Here is a 6,337-nt window from a genome sequence, read left to right on the forward strand (position 1 = left end):
AAGAACATACCCAGCATGCACACCCCCGAAAACGGAGTATGGCTGCCTACATGGCGGGGTAAAAACGGTCATACACGTAAAAAGCCCACTCGTGTGCATACGAGTTAACGCAGAAGAAGAAGAAGATCTGTCACATGTCAGCCCCCCAGCCACCCCCCCCCCCCCCCCCCCCCCCCGCCACCCCCCAGCCACCCCCCTGCCCTCCCACCATACCCGGGAAGTCGTCAGTCCACAACAAGGGATTCTTTCTCCATCCATCACTGCGCATTCCTTCCAGCCATCTTGCCAGCCATGCTGTGAAGTTCTGTTCATCTGAAGCGGCTGCGGCGGCGGCGGACACGAACAGGTCACGTGACAAATGACGGCGTCTTTTCATTGGCTCGCGCCTGCAGCAGTATTTTTTTTTTAAGACAACGTTGCTCGCGAGTGATATACGTCTTCAAGAATATCGAGCAAGACTTCAAAAAATATGATTATAGTGAGTCCTCAAGAATATAGAGCAAGAGTTCAAAAATTATATAGCAAGTCCTCAAGAATGTAGAGCAAGTCTTCAAAAAATATAGAGCAAGTCCTCATGAATACAGAACAAGTCTTCAAAAACATAGAGCAAGCAAGTCTATAAGAATATAGAGCAAGTCATCAAAGAAATAATACAGAGCACGTCCTCAAGAATATAGAGCACGTCCTAAAACAAAAAAAAAGGGGGGGGGGGTTAAAAAAAAAACCGCACACACACACACACACACACACACTTGAAACACGTGTGGAAATCGTTTCGCAAAGTTTTTTTTTTCTAACAATAGGAGTGCGTTGTGTGTGAAGTATGGATTAGAAACGGCGCGATGCTATTTTGCTCTAGTGTTGACTCAAATGTGGAATATGATTACATGTGTTACTTGACAAATATAACCTTCTCTGCAAGGGGATAAAAGAGAAAAAAAAATTTTTTAAACGGCGCGAGAAAAGTGGGGCGCGCGCGTGATGGTGTGAAGACAGACAGACAGACAGACAGGCGGACAGCTGGGTTCAATCCTATGAGAGGGGCGTCAAACCGCCTTCTCTCCCTTCCTACCTCCAGATGGTCTCAGAAGAAGAAAAAACAGAGAGGCATTTGGATTTAGAAGAAAGTGTATAACAGTTAACTTAACAAATTATTACAAATTAAAACGTGCTTAAACTTAAATACCTCCTTGACTGAATAATTATCAATTGCACTACTGTGTATGAGTATGTCTGTACTACTGTTTGTATGTGTACTGATGTTTTGTATTCAATGTGTTGTTTACTTAATTTTGTTGTTTGTTTTTTGCTGCACATTATTTTTGCATGTCCTCGTCTCTATGACATGGGCATGTGGCCCAGTGCATTAAATCATCTGAGTTACCTCCAGATGGTCCCTTTGATTTGTGTGTGCATCTGAGCACAGCAAGTCAGACCTTCCAGAGCAGAATCCTGATGATTTATTGCACGAAGTCATATGCCCATGTTGTTGTCTCGTTCGTCATTTATCAGATGGATTCCCCCGTCTCCTCGACAAAGGCGGCAGTACGTCGCAGGTCCTCCAGTCCTCTGTAGAGCTTCTGGACCGCTGGGATTGGGTCGGGCCAGGTTTTCTCTTGGAGCGTTTGGTGGAGCGGGCAGGACTGCAGCAGATGTTCTGTTGTCTGGCTGTCTGTTCTGCAGGGGCACTGCTCTGTGTCACCGATGCGGAGTTTTGTGTATTGGTGGTGTTTCAGGCGGTTGTGGCCTATCCTGAGCCTGAAAATGGCTACCTGCTCCTGACGAGTCAGCAGGTAGTACGGGTCTGCTCTGTTGTGGCGTGGATGCTGCTGTTTCCACTTGTTCTGCAGCTTGGCATTAATGATGGTCCCGGATTCAGAGTAGTTGGTAGACCTGTCCATCTGCTCTTTCGTAGTGCCTTCATTTGCCAGGGAGTCAGCAGTCTCGTTGCCAAGCACGTTGCAATGGGAGGGAATCCATGCCCATGTCATAGGGACGAGGAAATGTAAAACAAAAAAAATAATAATGTGTAGCAAAAAACAAACACCAAATTTGCGTAAACAACACACTGAAATACCAGCGTCCATACAAACAAAAGTACAAACAGACATACACACATACATTGCAGTGCAATTGATGATTATTCGGTTAAAGGAAGTATTCAAGTTTAAGCATGTTTTTTTTTTTTTTTTTTGGTTAATTTGTCGTAATTAGTGAACTGTTATGCACTTTTTCCAATCCAAATGTCTCTTCTTCTTTTTTTTTTTTTTCTTTTATTGACTCACTTGTGTAAACAAAGTGAATCTATGTTTTAACCCGGTGTTCGGTTGTCTGTGTGTGTGTGTGTGTGTGTGTCCGTGGTAAACTTTAATATTGACATTTTCTCTGCAAATATTTTGTCAGTTGACACCAAATTAGGCATAAAAATAGGAAAAATTCAGTTCTTTCCAGTCATCTTGTTTAAAACAATATTGCACCTCTGGGATGGGCACAAAACATTTTTTTTAAATGAAGCTTAATTATATGCAAACTGCATTTACTGTTATATTTATATTTTTTGTATTCTCTAAACTTGGCACTTTGATCTGATATTCTGACCCAACAACAAGAGCAGTCATTACTATCATTTTTTTGTTCAAACAGGAACTTCTTTTGCTAAGCATGGAAGTTTTATTTATTTTGCAAACGTTTTGGTGCAGATAGTAAAAAAAGGGAAATTACTCTGTAATTAATGCTAGGGGACTTAATTTGCCACAAGTGAGTCTTGAAGGCCTTGCCTCTCTTGTTTTTATTTTTATTTTCATTTCTATTAAAGCCTGAAAAAATATACCATGCAAGCACTTTACAGTGTTTGGCACTGGCCATCAAAAATGTCATATGAAACGATGATGTTCGGGAGAACAATTTGCGGGGTAAATACTTTTCCCTGATGAGAGAGAGAGAGAGAGAGAGAGAGAGAGAGAGAGAGAGAGAGACATAAAGATTGATTGGTTGATTGATTGATATGGATACTTATATAGCGCCTATCCTCGGTGAGAGACCAAGCTCTAAGCGCTTTACATACACGGGGACATTTGCACCACAGGCTGCCTACCTGGGTAGAGCCGACTGACGGCTGCCACTGGGCGCTCATCATTCGTTTCCTGTGCCATTCAATCAGATTTCAGACGCACACACATACACACTCAGACAGACATGTAACATTTTACGTGTATGACCGTTTTTTGTTTTTTTTTAATTATTTATTTACCCCGCCATGTAGGCAGCCATACTCCGTTTTCGGGGGTGTGCATGCTGGGTATGTTCTTGTTTCCATAACCCACCGAACGCTGACATGGATTACAGGATCTTTAACGTGCGTATTTGATCTTCTGCGTGCGCATATACGCGAAGGGGGTTCAGGCACTAGCAGGTCTGCACATATGTTGACCTGGGAGATCGGAAAAATCTCCACCCTTTACCCACCAGGTGCACCGAGATTCGAACCCAGGACCCTCAGATTGAAAGTCCAGCGCTTTAACCATTCGGCTATTGCGCCCGGAGAGCGGAGAGAGAGAGAGAGAGATGAAACGAAACGAAACGAAAAGAAAGTTTTATTCAGTTTAGGCCACAGCCCCTTGACCTTCCGCAGAAGAAAGGGAGATAAGCTTACTTTCACGTCCCTCTGCCAGGATTTCAAGGTCGTTGACTTGAGATGACGACTGGCGCTATAGCCGAATGGTTAAAGCGTTGGACTTTCGATCTGAGGGTCCCGGGTTCGAATCACGGTGACAGCGCCTGGTGGGTAAAGGGTGGAGATTTTTTTTTTTCTCCCAGGTCAACATATGTGCAGACCTGCCAGTGCCTGAACCCCCTTCGTGTGTATACGCAAGCATAAGATCAAATACGCACGTTAAAGATCCTGTAATCCATGTCCCCTGTAGAGGGGGGGGAACGCTAGAGGGTGGTAGGCGAAGAGGGAGGCAAGCCAAATGCTGGATGGACAACATCAAGGAATGGACTAATATGGATAGCGCTACGCTGATACGACAGGCAGAAGATAGAACCGGATGGCGTCGTCTGACTACGGAATCGTCCCTCATGTCTCCTCTACGCCCATCCCGGGCAGGAGAATGAATGGAATGGAATGGAAAAATCCATGTCAGTGTTCGGTGGGTTATGGAAACAAGAACATAACCAGCATGCACACCCCCCGAAAACGGAGTATGGCTGCCTGCATGGCGGGGTAAAAACGGTCATACACGTAAAAAGCCCACTCGCGTATATACGAGTGAACGTGGGAGTTGAAGCCCACGAACGCAGAAGAAGAAGAAGACTTGAGATGACGACTGGCAGCCTTTGGTGTGGCGGTGCCGTGACCCGCTGTCACCTGAGTTCAATCCTACACACGGCTATACTAACTTCTTTCTTCTTCTTCTTCTTCTTTCCTTGGTTGGCCTTGTATGTATCTGACGTATTTTCACACATTCATTGTTAATATTACTAAAACTTTTCTTTTTTTTCTTTTTTTTTTCTTTTTTTTTTTTAGGAGGAAAAGGCGGGGGGGGGGGGAGTGCCTGGGGGGGGGGGGTCACCGAATGATTGTATCATATGCAACTCATTATGCTTGTTTATTATTGATTAATGATGTAACGAACATCTCGTGTTTCCTGCCTTGTTGATTACGATTTGTGATATGATGTGAACATGTTTCTCAATGACAAAAACTATAATAATAATGATAAAAAGCACACACACACACACACACACAAACCTGTAACATAAACGTCCAGTGTATTGTTATTAAGATGCTAGAAATGTTGAAATAATGTTAACCTCAACGATTCACCCAGATGCGTACGTCGAGCTTATTGCACAGAGGCAGTGTGTGAAGACTGCAGTGTAGAAGCGGGTTTTCCCGCTTTGTGAGGTACCCTCCCTTGTATATAAGACACGGCCGAAGTTTCACGTGCACTGGCATTTCAACAACAATAAAACAATAATTCAAAAATAAATAGATATTAAAAAAAAAAAAAAAACCTATGGTGCCTCACTAGTGTCCAAAAGTCTTCTTTCTCGTTCATGGCATTCTTACAGAAACCTTTTACTGCCACTGTTCAAGGTCGTGATTATATATATATATATATATATATATATATATATGTATATATGTATGTATATATATATATATATAACAAAAGAGCGTTCAGATATTATTGGTGATAAAGCCACTGTTTTGAAAAGCTTGCTGCATCTTTCAGACTACAGGATAATACCTCAGGAAAGACACCATTGTAAGTGTCCCGTTTTATTGTTGTTTTCTTTCTTTCTTTCTTTCTTTGTTTTCGGGTTGTTGCTTTTTTTTGGAGGGGGGGGGGTTCGGGGGGGGGGTTGTTTTTTGTTTTGTTTTTGCTCCTGATGAGCAGTCAGTGATGAACGTTTCATCTATGGCAGCTGGCCCTTCTGATAGTGACTGCAACCATCTGCTGAGTTGATTAGTATTTCAGTGCATGCAGCGATCATGTATTTTATTTCATGACAAACTTCAAGCATACAGTCATCGTGTATTTTATTTTATTTTATTTTATTTTATTTTATTTCATGACAAACTTCAATCATGCAGCCATCGTGTATTTCATTTTGTTTTGTTTTATTTTATTTCAAGACAACTTCAAGCTTACAGTCATCGTGTACCCCTTTTTTTTTCATTCTGTTTTATTTTATTTCATGACAAACTTCAAGCAGACATTCAACGTGTATTTATTTTGTTTTATTTTATTTCATGACAAACTTCAAGCATATAGTCATCGTGTATTTTATTTTGCTATATTTTATTTCATGACAAACTTCAAGCATATAGTCATCGTATATTTTATTTTGCTATATTTTATTTCATGACAAACTTCAAGCATATAGTCATCGTGTATTTTATTTTGTTATATTTTATTTCATGACAAACTTCAAGCATATAGCCATCGTGTATTTTATTTTGTTATATTTTATTTCATGACAAACTTCAAAGCATGTAGTCATCGTGTATTTTATTTTGATATATTTTATTTCATGACAAACTTCAAAGCATGTAGTCATCGTGTAGTTCATTTTATTTTGTTTTATGTTATTTCGTGACAATGTTCAAGCACTGGGAGATGCTGATCAACACACCACAGACCTTGTCAAGCTTGTCTCCCTTCTTTCTTCCATTGTTTTCTAGCGTCTTTGATTTTGTTGGTTTTTGACTCACTTGTGTAAACAAAGTGAGTCTATGTTTTAACCCGGTGTTCGGTTGTCTGTGTGTGTGTGTGTGTGTGTGTCTGTGTGTCTGTGTGTCCGTGGTAAACTTTAACATTGACATTTT

Source organism: Babylonia areolata, chromosome 30 (assembly GCF_041734735.1).
Source record: "Babylonia areolata isolate BAREFJ2019XMU chromosome 30, ASM4173473v1, whole genome shotgun sequence".
NCBI lineage: Eukaryota > Metazoa > Mollusca > Gastropoda > Neogastropoda > Buccinidae > Babylonia > Babylonia areolata.